Here is a 15,420-nt window from a genome sequence, read left to right on the forward strand (position 1 = left end):
TAAATTGATAAAATAAAAAAATCTGCAAGCGGAGCTAGGAAATTGGTATAAAATCAAAAATGATTACTATTACCAACTTTCAAGGGATAAATCTTTTAAAGAATACGATCAAAATACAGAATATTTTCATGCCTCTGCCTCGAATAGAAAAAGAATCAATGCGATTAATTCCCTTAGAGAACCTTATGGGCTTTGGCTTTCAGATAGAGATCAAATCAACTCTTTGTTGCTTAAACACTTCCAACAAATAGGCACATCCCAAAACAGTAACTTTGATTTTGAGATCTCTACCATCATAAACCCTTGCATCAGTTCCGAAGAAAATGCCTCTTTGACAGTTATCCTCACAAAAGATGAAATATGGAAAACCATCTATAATATGAATCAATGGGGAGCACCTGGACCAGATGGTTTTCAGCCAGGCTTCCTTAAAGAAAACTGGGAATTTTTGGGAAAAGCTATAATTAACACAGTCCAGGATTTCTTTCGATCGGCCATCCTCGACAAAGATCTCAATCATTCTTTTATTACTCTCATTCCCAAAATATCCATTCCCCAAACCCCAAGGGACTTCAGACCTATTAGCCTAAGTAATTCCATTTACAAAATCATCTCAAAAATCTTATCTAATAGAATAAAACCTATCCTTGGGAAAATAATCTCTCCAAATCAATCGGCCTTTCTCCCTGGTCGACAAATCACTGATAACATTATCATTGCTCACGAACTTATTCATTCGATGAAAACATCCAAGAAAAAAAAGGGCTTCCTTGCACTGAAGCTAGACCTATCAAAAGCTTTTGATAGGGTTGAATGGAATTTTATTGAGAAAGTTATATTGGCTTTTGGTTTCTCGGATTTCTGCATGAAACTTTTTATGCAATGCATCTCAACAACCTCGTTTTTAATCCTTCTAAACGGCTCCCCGGGTCCATCTTTCAACACTTCTAGGGGTCTAAGACAAGGTAATCTTCTATCACCATATCTTTTTCTAATATGCATGGAAATTCTGTATAGACTCCTTGGAAAGGCAATAGAAGACAAGAGCTTATTGGGTCTCCAGATAAACAAAGATGCTCCAAACATCTCTCATCCATTTTTTGCGGACGACTGCTTTTTATTCACAAAAGCGGACATAGGGGAAGCAAAAAGCTTGCTAGAGATTTTACAACTTTTCGGAAACATCACGGGACAAATAGTTAATCTTCAAAAATCTAGTGTCTACTTCAGCCCAAAAATTCACCCAAAACATGCAAAGATACTAGCAAAAATACTTAAGGTCCCACTGATGACAAAAAATGATAGGTATTTGGGAACTCCGCTTTTCTTTGATAAAAACAGGAAAGCAAATTTTGAGCCTTTGTTACAAAGGTACTATTCTACGCTACAAGGCTGGAAATCAAAACTGTTAACCCAAGCGGGGCGAACGGTTTTGATAAAATCTATTCTTCAATCCTACCCAACATACCAAATGCAAGTTCTTGCTCTGTCGAAGGAAACTCTTGATCAACTAGACCGTATGCAGAGAAAATTCTGGTGGAAGAAAGATGGGCATAAGAAGCAAGGGGGTTTTATAAGGGCGTGGAAAAGTATATGCAAACCAATTTCTCAAGAGGGACTAGGAATAAAAAAAAACCATCAATTCAACTTGGATCTTCTCACTAAACTTGCAAGAAGGCTGGTAACAGAACACAACCAATTATGGGTCAAACTCTTGAAAGCTAAATATTTCCCAAACTCACACCCTCTTGAAAAGTACAAAATTTCGAATCTTTCGTGGATTTGGACAAGCATATAAAAAGGTTTGGAGCTAATAAAAGGAAACTTTATTTGACAAGTCAAAAATGGAGCCTCGGTGAAAATATGGGAAGACAGGTGGATTCCAAATGTGGATAAAATCCAAAGAATTCCAAACTCTCAAGATCAGGCACCAACAAGGATTCAAGAACTAATAACGGAACAAAATAAATGGGATCAGGAAAAGCTAAACAAATTTTTTGACCCAGCGGACAAGGAAAAAATTCAAGCTTTGAATCCAAGAAACCATGAACAAGACGTGATCAGATGGAGACATCATCATTCGGGAAAATTTTCAGCCAAAAACGTCTACACTTATTTAGCCAAACAAGATATAGATGATACTGTTCTGATTGATTTCCCATGGAACAAGATTTGGAGTATTCAAGTTATACCAAGGATCAGACTGTTAATCTGGAAACTAGCTCAAAAAGTGCTACCAACTTTGGCGAGACTAGGTGCTCACAACAAGGAAATCAATCCATTTTTCCATTTCTGTAACAACCAAATGCTGGAAACGGAAACCCATATCCTCTGTGGGTGTCCATTTACAAGAGACGTATGGTTTGGTCTCTCCCTTCATAACATCTTACCCCAAAACACTCACAGTTCCATTATTGATTGGGTCAAATGGTGGATTATAGAAGACAACTTGAGACATAATCAGGCAAAAATATCCACCACAATTTGGTTCATTTGGAAATTTAGATGCTCAGTAGTTTTTGAGAGAATCCATCCTGACCCAGCCAGCTTGATAGGACAAATCAATAGCTTCTTAAACTCTAGCCCTATAGATACGATTCAAAGCTTTATTGGTCAAACCTAAGTTCGGATTGGATAATATTCATTGATGCTTCTTACAAGAAGGAACACTTCTCAATGGGATATGCATTCATCCTATATTCTACTGATGAGGAAGCTTTCATGCATCTTTCGGCGGCTTCAGAGTGGGCAACGTCATCAATCCATGTAGAAGCTAAGGTCTAGCTAAAAACTCTTATGTGGCTTAAGGAAAATATCCTTTCAAGCATATCCATCGTTTCAGACAGCAAAGTTTTGGCAGATAATATAAACAGGGTCAATTCTAAATTTTCTTGGTCGGCAGAAAATACCTTGTAGGAAATTAGGAGCTTATTGGGAGAACTACCTCAAGCAAAAGTGAAATATATAAAGAGGAAAAATAACAAAGCCGCGGACTACGTAGCTAAAAAAGAAAGGATTAAAAGACTACAACACATGTCGGAGAAGCTCAATCAAAAATTTCATAGATCTAGCATTGATTCTAATACTTTTGATAAAGATGATTTTGTAAACCTCTTGTACTACATTTGCTAGTTTTTTATATATGAAATTTTCCATCAAAAAAAAAAGTTAAGCATAAATCTTCTTACACCAGTGATTGGATCGAACTCGTGAGACACAAAGATGATCCCGCAATCTTCTGTCTCGGGATCAAACGCATCTGAAGATTCGGACTCTTCTTCTTCCTCCTTAGAGAAGTATGTCTCATCATTTTGGCAGTCACGAGTGTACTTAGCACATTCCAGAGAAGTTAAATGTTTGTTCAACATCTGATATATATGTATATATATATATCATAAAACGATTAGAACGATTATAACTATGAAACAATAATCTTGATGAAAATATTCATACATTACCTTTTCTCGCAAGTCACGAATGATGGGTTTGACCCAACCTGTGCTTCCACACCATGCTCCTAACATGTAGCCTAACTCAATAGTTTTATCTACATAATCACTAACTTTAGAATCTTTCAGAATTCCACCAGGCAAGCATTCCGTATTGCTTGTGATTCCATCACAAGAAACAAAAATTCCAGTGGAATGTTTCATACATAAGATTGTTGTGCCATGAAAAACAACACCACCCTGCGATCATGTTTATTGGTCTATCAATAGATATTATAAAATTAAGAAATTAAAAAGAAAAAAATGTATTTGGGGATTAGAAGAAAGATTGTTAACAAAACATTTTATTAGATCAGAAAACCAAACAAAATTTTAATGAGAGATATCTTTAATTTTTTCTGCTAGGGTTTGTCAGATTCATGATCCCATTGGATTCATTCTTCATGGCTGATGAATCCAATGGAAACATGAATCCACCTCCCAAAACTCTCAAATAAACATATTAAAAACCAAGGGGAAAAAATGGGTGTCCTTCTATATACCCCCAGAAATACTAGCGATACCCCTTTATCTACATACCTCCAACAATGATCTACCTACCCCATCAGATTCATAAAATTTCTATACCCCAAACAATAAAAAAGAGGGACAAAGTTGTAGGTATGCTCCACATCCAAAGTTAAGCCTGAGCAGTGCTGCATTCCCTTATCTTTCTTCTTTTGTGCTTCTGTTTGTGCAATGGTTGGGCGACCCTTGGTTGAAAATTTGCCTTTGGGTTCTTGCATGTTCGTTTTACTCGGATCTGCAATCTTTATTAACATTTCTAACGTAAAATGCTTTTGTAACTCTGTACAAGCTTCATATTCTATTCTTATCTTCTCAAACAAATCTTCCCAATCAAATCTCCCTTTTCTCTGCAGACATAAAGCAATACGCAATTGTAAAACTCTGTGAGGTAGATGTCATACCCACTGCATGAAACAACGACATGGTCCATTGATTCGTTTTGTAAGTGCAATCCAGTAACAGGACCGTGGGAAAACATTATGCAAGCCTGGAACCATCCGGATATGACCAAAATAATTACAACACTCTTCTTGTATCTGCTTCTCTCTTGTTAGATGTCACGTACTGATGTACGTCTAGCAATTCTAATAATTTTTGCATCTTAGTTCGCCATTCCATTACTTTCGTCCTAAAATTGGACTTGACATTGTACATTGTCCGTGTTGTTGAGACATTTTTATGGTTTCGACTCTTTAAACTAGCTAAAATTAGAGCGGGCTTCACTCCATTAATGCATAAAGAAATGCACAGATCTTTCTCTGCAGGATTTGTCCTACCTGAAAAAGTATGGCCAATTAGAGTTTCATAAGCCGAATGATTATGTTGTCCATTAAAAACCCGTAATCTCCAATTTGATCCATCAAAGCAAGTAGCCCTGATACGAAAAGGACAGTTACATTTATTTATTCCTGTCTTCTTAGGTTTCTTCCTTCAACGTCGTGCTACTGCATTTTGCCCAACACTTTTTTAACGCTTGTATACTCCCCGAATCTTTCACATGCCATCACCACGAAAGAGCCTTGTACTTTAGATTTTTTCTCGGACTTCCTAATAATTTCCATTGTATTTGTGTCTCTTGCCCTATCGTGACACCATTGGATAACTTCTTCGCAGCTTGCAAATACCTGCACCAGTATGTAGTGTTTATTTAGAAAAAAATATCTTTAATGTGGTAATTTGAAATCCACCAATGGATCATTATATTATACCTTATCAGTTGCGAATTCAGCTGTCAAATCACAATACTCTTGTGTTGGAGAAGAGTTTGGTTGAGGATCTTGGAGGTCGGTTTCCGCTGGACTAGTAGATATGGATGGTTTTCGACACAGGGCGATACCACACTCTGTACAAAAATCATAAAATGTGTTAAAACACAACAGTACAAAGGGATGATCCGTACCAAGAACATCATTTTTAACTGAGGAAGCGATTTCAAGTTTCATCACTCATAAGACTGATTCCAAAACAACTCAAATCAAATCATTGTTCAACAACTCAACTCAAATCAAACCATATAACATATTTGTTCTCATCAAAAACCTTCAAAAATGAAAAAATGATTAGTAGTTCCCCTATTGTAGGTTATTATATACCTTGAGTTCATCATGATATGGTTCAATCTCCGGACCTTCCAAATGGGATTCTAACGGTTCCATAGTTGATTTACCTAGGGTTTTTCCGTGTTCTTCCATAACAAATAAGAGTAGTATTCTTATTATATAATATCACCATTAATCTCATAATTAAAATTATGTTCTATATTTGGAAGAAAGATTATTCTTTCACACGAGTATATATGGATATATTTTTTTACAGTTATATATGGTTATACAACAAATTTTTGAAGGGGGTATCAGTATCAAAATTTTGAAACAGTTTCATGATTTTCATATTAATCAAATAATAACTAACAAAACTAATAAAAAGGGTACCAGTAGTATTTTCTGGGGTACAAAGAAGAACACCCAAAAAAATATAAAGAACACAAAAAAAATTAAAAGGTTTTTTATAACAAAATCTCGGAAAATAATAACAAAATCTTCGAAAAAGGAAAAAAAGGTTTTTACACATGACAAATGCTATCCCGCTCAAGCAGGATTCTTTACCGTTAGATGATAAAATTAATGGTTAGTTTCGAATTCAGGAAAGGACCCACCATTTTCCCTAAAGGGTTCAAGGTTGTTAGATCCAGATTTTAGCGTGATCTAACGGTAAAGAAGCCGCTTGAGCGAGATAGCTAACCGAAAAATGGTGTGGGACAGCATTGCTCTTTGCACATAAATGAAAAAAATCTCCAAAATATCTCCCCCCTCTTTAATGCCAACAAGCCCAACTGAAAACGTTAACCTTTTTTTCGTTGCTCCCGAACTTTTCGTCTGCTGATAGACACATTTTTGTGTCTAATTTGTCTCGATTCTATATATTGATAGTGCTCATTTTTTTACTTATTATTGTTTCTTATGTGTGTGTAGGTATTTTTGTCCAATAAACATTTTTGGAAAAATCGGCTCGAAAAGTTGTCGAAAAGCGCACCCGGAGGACACTTGCTATTCGGACTCTCACTATGGATAAGGGGTACCCGAATTATTAAGGGGCACCCTCAGGACACCCCAAAGACACCTGCTATCGGCACCTCTACTCTGGATAGGGGGCAACCTTTCTCTTCTCCAGATTTTTGGCGGGAAAAACTGAATTCAAATTCAGTTTTGCAGCGGAACATTCTGGCGAGATTCTGATCGAGTTTTAGGCTGAATTCGTGTTTGTTGTGGATTGGGATTACCCTGTTTTTTTCAAACAGGGAAGGTATGAGCTGTAGAATCGAAAAAACAGGGTCAGAAATCGAGTTTATACAAAACAAAGGCTTGGAGTTTCACGGGACTTGTGAGATTTTATGGATCTGATTTGGAGTGATTCAACTGCATATTCGTGTTGGGATGGACTTCTTAGAGCATAACAGGGGATGTATGTTTATCAAATACGAAGGAATAGGGATGAATTCTTGGATTGAACAAAACAGAGGAGGAGCATTATTATCGGGAATTTTCTTGGTTCTATACATGGGGATTACGTGCAGATAAGGGTAGAAGATCTTCTGTATATTTAATGCCATCATTGGGAGATTCTTGGACGTCAGATTTAATTTGTAAGACGCGTAGAGAAGATTCAGAAAAGGAAATATCCGAGACTTGCTGTGAAGGAAAGAGAGGGATTAAATCGAGTTATTTTTGGGTATGTTGCCTATATATAGGTTGGTTGCAGGTCATAGAAGGATTACGAACAGTTTGGGGTAGTTTAGAGAACCAGAGGAGACAAAAATCACGAGTTGCAGGAAAGCTGTTCTGCTGGTGCTGCTGAAGAACACGAAGAACATCAACCCACGCCCAACTGTCGCAGAACACTGTCGTTGTTCTACAACACTTCGCTTCTATCGTTACTGTAGCAGTCTTATTCCTTCTGTTTCTCTTGTAACAGTCAATCTGCAACACATATAAACGTTGCGATTGAACTGTTTTACTCCCTTTGAGTCTCTTCACCTTTGAAAACACCTTTTGAGCAATGGAAAAATATTTTGAACCTATTTTTGATATGAGGAGCTAAACCCCATTGCTGAGGCGATAGAGGAAGCTATTTTTCCAATAAAGAGTGGTATTTTCTATTTATCTTATTTATTAAAATTATTTATTATGATTATTTGCCTTGTTTGAGAATTGTTTTAATGATTTTTATTCAACAATTGTGATTTCTATTGATGGTATATGCTTTGACTTAGGTTTTTGATATCCCATGCTTTTGATTTACACTTGTTATTTTAAAAATCTACTTGTTGCAACATCTTAAAATCAAATTAAACGAAAAAATTGAATAAATATAAATATTGGTTTTAAATCACTTTGAACTTGGAAAATAGTGGAATCTTAGCCTCAGTGTTCTTTTAATATTGATAACAACATCATCTTTGTTTGAGTTTTCTATTTTTGTTTTAGAATTTAAGTCTATATTTTATCCTTCGTAAGTCTGAGAATCGAACCACTTTTATCACTATCTACAATCACATCATCTACACACGTATTTTTGGTATGTGGCACGTATTATTATTCGTCCCACGCGTTTTAAGATTTGTCGTTGGATTTACTGCTGCCGTCCGATCTAACGAAACTGACATTTTACTTCTTTCTTTCTCCTCGATGATTCGTCTTCTTCTCTCTATTTTTTTTTCTCATGGATTTTCTCAATTCATCTCCCAACAGAAATCTTTTGTATAAAATAGTACTCTTTGTTGATTACGTTCAACAATAATTTCGATTTATTTCATGTGATTCCTGAAATCGAAATTCGATTGGTTTCATTTTATCCCCCTTCTAAGGCAACTTCAATTGAATTAAATTTTTTATCTCCATCCAAATCGAGTTTCAGTTAATCAATTCGTCACTGAAATCATTAGGTTAGTGTTCGATATTGCAAATCTATCTTAGTAATGAGGTTCAAAATCATTTTCACTGATAATTGCTATCAGTTTTTATTTTTTTATTTTAAATTGTTGATTCCCTGTTTTACTTTGAAAACTAGGGGTTTGCAGAATTTGCATTTCGAAGTACTTTTAATTGTAATTAGTTTTGAATGTGCTCCTGCAACAGCTCTTAGTAATTCTTAATGCATGATTTTTTAATTGATGTTGGTCAACTGGATAATCCTCAATCTGATCATGGAAACAGCAATAGAAGAAGGAGAACCTAATTGCAGGGAGGTAAGATTTTCACAAGTCTTAATATTTTAATTCTTATTAAGAATGGCTTAGTGCAACAATGTCGATGATCTTGATCCATATGCCTCTCTCTTTTCAGAATGTTTCTATCTTCAAAATTTTGATTCGACAAGAATTTGATGTGCTTTTAGACTTTAGAGCATAAACGTTGTGTGCAACTAAGACATACAATTATTAGCTAGATTGTCGCCCAGGAGGAAATGGAATACAAAGGTATTAGTTTTATTCTAATATGTATCTCATTATGAATTATTTAGAAAAACAGTACAAACAATTTTTGTCAAATCCGTATCAATTTTAATTTGATGTCTAAAGGAGTGTTCACATGATAATTGATTGTAATGGTTTCCGTATATTTTGTTACATTGTCACCTTCCCATGTGTGTGACTAACATTTAGCTTCGGTTAAGTCAGTCAGTAGAGTACCTTACAATGAGATCTTTGCATTTTGTGTACTTAGTCTAATATTTGTGTCTTTTGCTTACTTGAGTACAAACACGTGCATTTACTTCGTGATCTGAACTGTTTCAATTCTCTTTTTCTGCAGGTTCAACAAGATTCTTACAGTTATGGAGGTACTGCCACTTTCAACCAAGGTTGAGACGTTAACTCCATCTTACCGAGTTTCATCTTAGGTACGCAACATTGTCGAGTTTCAATCAGACAGTGGCGGTAAACTTGGGAAGTAGGAAATATAAGGTGCTGCAGTTGAACTTGGAGACTGGACGAAGAAAATTGTAGAATGCCCGGTGTTCGCCCACGTGCAATGCACGCGCACTCACTTGTAAAGGTAAGGTAAATGCATTTTCTAACCGACTCAAGCCAAAAGACTTGGTAATAACCGATTTTTCTGGAAAAAATTACATATAGTAGATAACTTTTAATAAGGAACATCAGTTTCAAACCGTCATTAGTCAAATCTAGCAAGCATATTACTGTATTTAAGGAAAAAAAAAACAAAAAACAAAACAATAGTAGAAAGAAAAAAACAGTAGCCAACACTTTTTTTTTCTTTGTTGAAAGATGTAGCCAACACTTTGATTAACCAACAAATGCAAAACCCAAAAGAAAGAAAGAAAAAAAAAAATACAACACCCTTGGCAAAATAATACTCCCTCCGTCCCACTCCTAAGTGACCTATTTGATTTTAGATTTTGTCCCAATGATAAGTGACCTATATCACTAAACAATGAGATATTCCGGAATTATCCTTTTAGTTAATTATAAATAATATATGAAATATGTATAATTTGATAGGCATGTTTATATTCGTTACGTAGGTGTTTTAAAATGCTTTTCAATTGTATGAAATTTGCGAACATCCGTGGAGTATTTTGAGAGATAAACCATTTTTAAATTTCATTAGTTATTATTCATAAGGGTATAATTGTAAAAAATGATTAAAAATACTATTTTCCTTGCTTGCCTTAAAAATTGTGCAAATTTCAAATAGGTCACTTAGGAGTGGGACGGAGGGAGTATACAAAAAAAAAGAAAGTCATCCTAAAAAACCCCAAAGTAAAAAAAACAGCTTATAAGTCAACGGTAGCATATTATTTAAGATCTTGAGACATTGTTTAAGAATTTTAGAGTTGTGTGATACAATGCATAGGTGATAGTAAAAAAAGCATACCAATGAGGAGCTGCTACTCTTCATTTTATGATCCATCAGTGCAGGTGAGGCAAGAAGAGACAATGGAAAACTAACAAACAGAAAGCAAACGGCAGACAGTCCGGCCAACTATGATGCAAATGACCGATAAACAGATCTTCAATTTCACGATTTATAAAGGGGATATCAGTTCTACTAAGTACTGATACCATTTCATCAATCCAACGGCCATGATCGGTGGGATTTTTTTGTCTTATATGAAACGATACCCGCAGTTAGTAAAACTGTCGTCTCTTTATAAATCATGTTCAAATGGGAATACAATTTGTAAACAAAGACTACATGGGCATAACCTACCAAAGTACGGTCCCATTAATAAAAGTTTACTCTTAAAAAAAATAATATTATAAAGGTGCCCAGCTGTCAATCTTTTATTCAAACTTTTCCAAGGATCGTTGAAGTGGGTATTAGGCGTCTGGCTTTACATGATGTCAGGAGGAAGGACATGAAAGAGTTTATTAGCGAATCAATGCTCTTGGTGTAGTGATCCAATGCTCTTGTTGCTAATCGCTTAAGTTACTACCATCTTAAATAATCAAAACAAAAACGTGAAATTTTCTAGTATATGGGACCCGTGGTCTAGATGTTTACATGATCAAACACAGCAACCATTGATGAATACTTTTGTTGGTTCGCTAAATTAAAAGCTAAAGATGGATATTGTGACCGATATATGAGAGACGAGGGTGGCAGAAAGCAAGATGTAGGAAGACCAATTAGACGACAGGGAGTGAGTGAGGTTTTGGGAATCGGACCCATGCCTATCATACATACTAACTTTGTACGACGAACACCAGTCACACTCCGTATATTTTTTTTTTCTGAGAAAAATGAACTTATCATTATTTAAAAAGACTATTACAAATATCATTTAAGAAATCTTCTCCCATTACATTGTTCAGGAACTGAGGAGAAGAATTTCATATGTTTCTTAAATTTAAAGTTCTAACTCGACGAGCAAGTCTATCCACAATCTTATTCTTAATACGCTTTACATAACCTACTTTAAAGTTCAAACAAGCAGAAAATGAAATCCGATAATCTTCTAGAAGATTCAGAAACCTCCAATCTATATCATCTTTTCCTCCATTCACAAAGTTTACTAACCGAAGGCAATCACTTAGAAAAAGGACCTTAGAAAGACTCATCTCCTCCGCCCAAGAGGAAGCCAAAATTAGCGCCTTTGTCTCTGCCGCAAAAGCACTTGAAGTCAGTCCAAAGTCCGCTCTGCACCTTTTTATTCTTCCTGCATTGTCACAAAGCATGATTCCAATACCCATGTCAAAAAATTTGAAAGACCCATCGATGAACATGATATAATCGAAATCCTGGATTGTAAACTTATTTACAGAAATAGCATCCATCTTAAACGAAGAGGGAGCTATTATATAGGTATTTAAAGATCTCTTAATATCCATTATAGTTCTGTCAAGAGACACCTGCTCATTTCTAAAAACAACATCACACCTGAACTTCCAGATTGACCAGAGCACTATTGCACCAATGCTTGGCCAATTCACAGCACAGGGAGATTTACCCAAATTATTTTCAAACCAAGATATAAATATATCATCTATCCATTCAAAAGCAGAATTAACTAAATGTTGAAAGGAAAGAGCAAACCAAATGTGAGAAGCAATAGGGCATTGAATAAAAAGATGCATAACAGTTTCCACTTCTTTTCTACACAATGGACAGCAGTCATCAATAGCTGGATTATAGAACTTGAGAACTGAATTTACAGGCAGCATGTGAGCAAAAATCTTCCACACAAAGAATTTTATTTTAGGTAAACAATCTATGTACCAAACTTTTTTCCAGAAAGATGCATCATCAGTTGAGTAAGATTCATTCATATAAGCTTTATAAGCTGACTTAACCGTAAAATTACCATTCAAAGTATGAGCCCACATAATATCATCTTTTTTAGTGACCTTTAACTTTAAAATTCTAATCTTTTTAACATCTTCATGCGAAAACAGAGAAGAAAGAAGACCAAGGTTCCATCCATTAACTTGCCTATCAATAAGTTCACTAACATAAATATAATTCCCAAAGTTAGAATTTGTAAAAGTAGGAGGACAAGAGCTACCAGGCAACCAATTATGCTCCCAAATCCTAGTTATGCTACCATCATTTATCTTGTACACCAAGTTAGCTCTAAGGAAAACCAAACTATTTACTATACCTTTCCAGATCCAAGAAGAAATATTAGCCGCCTTATCTATTTCTAATATACTCTGATTAGGAAAATACTTGTTTTTAAGGAAGATAGCAACCAACTGATCACGGTTTTTACAAATTCTCCACCCTAGCTTAGCTATAAGAACTCTGTTTGTAACATAAGTATTTCTGATACCAAGACCACCATTCAGTTTTGATTTCCCGATGTCCCCCCAAGAACGAAAGTAAGCCCCTCTTCTTGAATTCTTTTTAGACCACCAGAAAGTTCGCTGAATAGAGTCAATTTTAGAAGTAATTTTTTTAGGAAATGAGAAACAAGACATATGGGTACTTATTTGTCAATATACGTACTATGAGTGTATGGGTACTGATTTTTACTATTACAAGATGATAATACGAGCGTATGGAGGGGTTTGGGAGGGTTCGGTTTAACAGTGGAGCTAGTCCAACCGGTTGAATTTGGGTAGGGCTCTGAATCCAGTTTTAGCTTAGCAAAAAGAAAAAAATAAATAATAGTACAAGTAATTAATGAACGTGCGATTGGGGAATATTGGAAAAGGACAAAACCGGGATACGAATATCAAATCAGGGTCACTCCTTATCTAAGTATTTTAGGTAATTCATAATCTACCCCTCACTAATCAGGATTAGTGATTAACAATAATTAGTAAAATCTTAAGATTTTTGATAAATGATTAATGTGTGTTATTATTTGTGTTTGGGTGAGTGAGGTGAGAGTAGAAGGAGGAAAAGAAAATTTGAGAGGGAATTGTGAAAATGGAGGATGCTTGTGAAGAGAGAATTGCTGCTAAAAGGTTGAAAATTTGATTTTTTTTCTTTAATTCCACCATTTTTGCAGCTGAAAAAGCTCGGTACCGGCATGGACGTGGTATGAATACCACGCCGGAAGTAGCCATACCGGCATGGTATTCATACCACGTCCATGTCGGCACTGAGCTTATCCCCCATTTTGAAATTCGCCCGCTATGTAGGGGGTCCGGGGAGGCGTAGCCCCTCCCGGCTAGCAGAGTGCGAGACAACGTCACGTAGAAATTTTTTTTGCTTTTGAAATTCAAAACCTATTCTATTTTGAATTTTTTTTTTCTGGTTTTAATCAGTCTTCCGGCACAGTTAGTTAATTCTCGAGCATGCCGGTACAGCTACCGGCATAGTATTTTGCTTAAATTTCTCTACCGGCACACGATGTAAAGTATCCAAGAAACTTCAATTTTTTTCACTTGATTACCGGCATTGATAGATTTCTATCGAGCATGCCGACACTTAGTTACGGCATTGAATGTTAGTTACCAAGCATGCCGGCACCATTTTCCGACATGGTCTTCACCAATTCCGGCATGGTCTTCATCACTTCCGGCGATGTAAAGAAAAAAAATTCTGATATGGTCTTCGTCACTACTCAGATTAAGCTAAAAGAAACAAAAAAATAAATAATAGTACAAGTAATTAATATAAATAGCATGACTACTCAGACTAAGCAAAATTTACAGCTTAATGTTTTTCTGATTTTTTATGTTGGAAAAATTAAAAAAATAATAATTAAAAAATTTAACTACATTAGATTTACAAGCTCATTTTTATTAAAGACATTGGAAAAAATAATTGATTTTAGAAAAGAGAAACAAAATAGTGCGGCGACGGCAAATAAAATAGTTAAATATATAAATAACTTATCTACCGTAATAACCCCAGACTACAATATGTTTCAAAATTTATACTATAATCCTGTGAATGATGACTGTCTGAATATTTATACAGCTGAAAACAAAAATATAAAATCAAAAATTGCTTACAATTTCAGGATGGCATTAACCATGATGAATCCTACATCTTCTTCTGGTATTGGTATAACACTTACAGATTCTGCAGGCCATACAATTGAAGTTAGGGGAGTTGCCTGCAATAGCTAGATTTAATGTAATGTGGGCGGCTAATACAACGACCTATTGTAATATTTTCAATCTCCAAAATAGATGGAAAGGAAGAGAACTATGACATATTTTAAACTTCTTTATTTCTCAGTATTTCAACGAAAATATATCATGGTCGAATCATGTTCCGATCATGATTAGAATCATGAATGTGTGGTGTTACAGGGTGCCTTCCTCTTATATTATGAAAGAAAAAAAAAACTTGTTGAAGCTGGGAAGACATATATACTGAAGATTCTTTACTCGAGCTTCTTTAGCTATGTAGTCAGCGGCTGAGTTATGTTTTTTATTTATATACTTAACCTGAGCTTGTGGTAGTTTTTCCAGAATTGACAAAGTTTCCTGTATGGTATTTTCCGCACTCCAAGGAGAATCTTTGCTTGTCTTGTTAATTGTATCTTCTAGTGTTTTGCGGTCCGTTACTATGGATACGCTTGATAATATGTTTTCGCCTAACAAAGTAGAACTCTTCAGTACAGCTTTCGATTACGCATGAAAAGGCGAAAAGGCCCACTCTGATCCCGCTGAGATGTGAATGAATGTCTCATTGTCCACAGAATAAAGGATAAAGACATAATGTTAGAGCATTGCTCGGTCAAACTCGCATGCGTTGCTATCTCAATCATGTTTGTCAATGTTAGTGATCAAAACTATAATTCTTGATTTCTAGCCTATTTATAGATGTCTCGGACTAGGACATAGATTGTGTAGTTGAGCCTTAGACTTCACGGCGTTCATCATTTGAAAACGAAGAACTACTAAAGGGAGCTTGTGGAACTTCATCAACAAAAGGTATGTGGAGACTGAAACTCATCTATCACTTGGGAAGTCTATTTC

At 35.4% G+C, this 15,420-nt stretch overlaps 1 long non-coding RNA gene across 2 annotated transcripts; it reads left to right on the forward strand.

Moving 5' to 3' along the window:
• Window positions 1–8,204: 8,204 nt before the first annotated feature.
• Window positions 8,205–11,003, forward strand: LOC113303595. Of its 2 annotated transcripts, XR_003337618.1 has the most exons (4): window positions 8,205–8,760; window positions 8,858–8,991; window positions 9,326–9,568; window positions 10,456–11,003. It is a non-coding gene; the product is annotated as an uncharacterized LOC113303595 (long non-coding RNA). The 2 variants fall into 2 exon arrangements; XR_003337617.1 differs by lacking the exon at window positions 10,456–11,003 and having other exon boundaries at window positions 9,326–9,721.
• The last annotated feature ends 4,417 nt before the right edge of the window (window positions 11,004–15,420 follow it).

The sequence above is a fragment of the Papaver somniferum genome, chromosome 8 (assembly GCF_003573695.1).
Source record: "Papaver somniferum cultivar HN1 chromosome 8, ASM357369v1, whole genome shotgun sequence".
NCBI classification, from domain to species: domain Eukaryota; kingdom Viridiplantae; phylum Streptophyta; class Magnoliopsida; order Ranunculales; family Papaveraceae; genus Papaver; species Papaver somniferum.